Consider the following 2,792-nt stretch of genomic DNA (forward strand, 5'->3'; position numbering starts at 1 on the left):
TGCTGGGATTCAAGGCGTGCGCCACCATGCCCGACACTATTCCATTTCTTTTTTCTTTCTTAAAACTTAGTTGGGGGCTGGAGAGATAGCTCAGCAGTTAGAGCACTGGTTGCTCTTCCAGTTGCTTCTTCTACATTCCACTCCCAGCACCCACATGGCAGATCATAGCCATCTATATAACTCCAGTTCTAACTCTGGCCTCCCTGGGCACCAGACGTGAACGTGGTACACAGATATGCATGTAGAAAAAAACCCATATGCATAAGATAAATGAATCTTTTAAAAGTATATGTTGGGACTCTAAGGTTCCTTTCAAACTTGGCATGGACAAATAATCAGAAGCCTCTCAATTCACCTTCATATTTCAACTCCATTAAAGCTGTGGCCTTCAGCCTTTCTCTCCACCTAGAGGAGGACAGATGTTACCTGAAATATCTTTTTTTTTCCCCTGAGACAGGGTTTCTCTGTGTAGTCCTAGAACTCACTCTGTAGACCTCGAACTCAGAAATCGGCCTGACTCTGTCTCTTAAGTGCTGGGATTAAAGGCGTGCGCCACCACTGCCCGGCCTGAAATATCTTTTTGATTAATTATGTCTCCTTGTCCTTTGCCTTGATTTTGTCAAAAATAACGTGTAAGAATTCAACAACTACTGACTATTCAGGTACGGTTCTCTACACTTTTGCCAAAGGACTGTTTGGGTAAGTTTAATTCTTTCTTATTTCTCATGTGGGGGACTTGGGTGGGGGTGGGGGTGGGTGGGTGTGTATGTGTGTGTGGTTGTTGCTTGTTTTTGTTTCTCTCTTTCTTTTTCCTTTTTAAAATGCAGTCTTGCTATGTAGTGCCTGTTGGCCTGCTACTTACTATGCAGCCCATAACTCTTGGCGATCCTCTTGCATCAGCAAGTTTCACAGTCTTAGGTCACCATGCCCAGCTTCAACTATTAGGGTTTGACTGGTACTTCTCTGAAGTTCCTGGGTTGCGTTTTGTAAGATCTGCACTGAAGAGAAAGACGCTGAAGCCTGCCATCTGCCGCACAGACTTTGTTTTCTCCGGTTAAACGGTAACGATGCTGCTATGTGTGGGGCACCGTGTGCCAGCAGCTGAGTGGCTGGATCGTATTCTAACCCCAGTGAAGATTCTGGGAAGCAGCTGTATTGGTGAAGAAACTGTTTCGGAGCTGTGGCTCAAGGCTGCAGAGAGCAGCTGAGCAAGGGCAGTTTAAGGTCTTGCTGACTCCTGTGTGGCTCGGAGGGTGACCTGTCATTCTTATAAATAATCTGGAGGAGAACAAGGCCAACTGTCTCCATGTGACACTTGATCCCACTTTTATCCTTTCGAGGCTGCCAAACTGAAAGACCTTATGGTGATTAAATATTTCTGGCCAGCAATGCCCTGCCACTTTATTGAAAAACGATAGCCTGATATCTTCTATAATTTTTTTTTTTTTTTTGCTGTTGAGACAAGGTCTCATGCAGTCCAGGCCAGCCTTGAATTCACGGTGTAGCCAAGGTCGACCTTCAGTTTCTGATCCCCCTGCCTCCTTCTTCTAAGTACCAAAACTAAAGGTGTGCCCAGATTGTCATGCCATGGCTTTGTACATGCTAGGTGAGTGTTCTAACTGAGCCATATCTATAGCTCTGTAACTGTCTCCATAAAAACAAATGTTCTGTATCAGCGTTAGCTATGGTGGACAAGCTGCCCCAAGTCACCATAGTTCATTGGTAATGCATTGCAGAGGGGCTGGAGAAATGGCTCAGCGGTTAAGAACACTGACTGCTCTTCAGAAGGTCCTGAGTTCAAATCTCAGCAACCACATAGTGGCTTATAACCATCTGTAATGAGATCTGATGCCCTCTTCTGGAGTGTCTGAAGACAGCTGCAGTGTACTTACATATAATAATAAGTAAATCTTAAAAAAAAAGAACACAGTAAAAAAACAAAACAAAACACACACACACACAATGCATTGCAGAGGGTCCACCCTTTTCATTGGATGGACAAGGCTCTGCCTCATGGGGGTGATGGTAGGGATGGGAGCTGTTTGAATGCCAAACAGTAATAAATCAAACAAATGACAAACCACACACACACACACACACACACTACCCCCCAAACACACTACCCCCCAAAAGAAAACCAAAATGAAATGATGAAATAAAAAACAGGACAGGTAAGATAGGTCGGTTGGTAAAAGTGCTTGCTGCTGGAACCCCATCGGAGAGGGCAAGAACCCATTCCTAAAGGCTGTCCTCTGAATTCTCTGTGCGGAACACTACAGAACACACCTTTGTCTGTGCCCCAGTCTCTTCTGAAGCACACAGAATAATATCACTTTATTTGGCAGGGGTGGAGGTGGGCAGCAAGCTACTGTAAACCAGGTTTGGGAAATCTCTTCTCAAAGGACAGGACATTTTGCGGTAAGAGAAGTATGCTGGCTCATAGAAGTTGGGGTGTGAAAAGTTCTTTGTATTTTCTAAGGTTTTTAGAGCAGAGCTGGAGATTGTAATGAGATTTTAATGTAGACCTAGGGTTAAGAGAAAGGAGAATGCACTGGAAGAAAGGAAAGCGCAACCAAGAGCCAAGGTGTGGGCTTCTCAAGGAAGACTTGCCCCTTTTGGGTTTAAATCCACAGTGGTGTTGGTGTTTCCCAAACATTGCCTTCTTCCAGGGCAGAGAAGGCCCAGATCAGGGCCATGTATCTGCAGAGGCCCATAGGCAAGCCTGTGGTGTGTTTTCTCGATTGATGTGGAAGGGCCCAGCATGTGGTAGTGGTTCTGAGTTCTATGAGAGA

This window comes from Mus caroli, chromosome 6 (assembly GCF_900094665.2).
Source record: "Mus caroli chromosome 6, CAROLI_EIJ_v1.1, whole genome shotgun sequence".
Taxonomy (NCBI): Eukaryota; Metazoa; Chordata; class Mammalia; order Rodentia; family Muridae; genus Mus; species Mus caroli.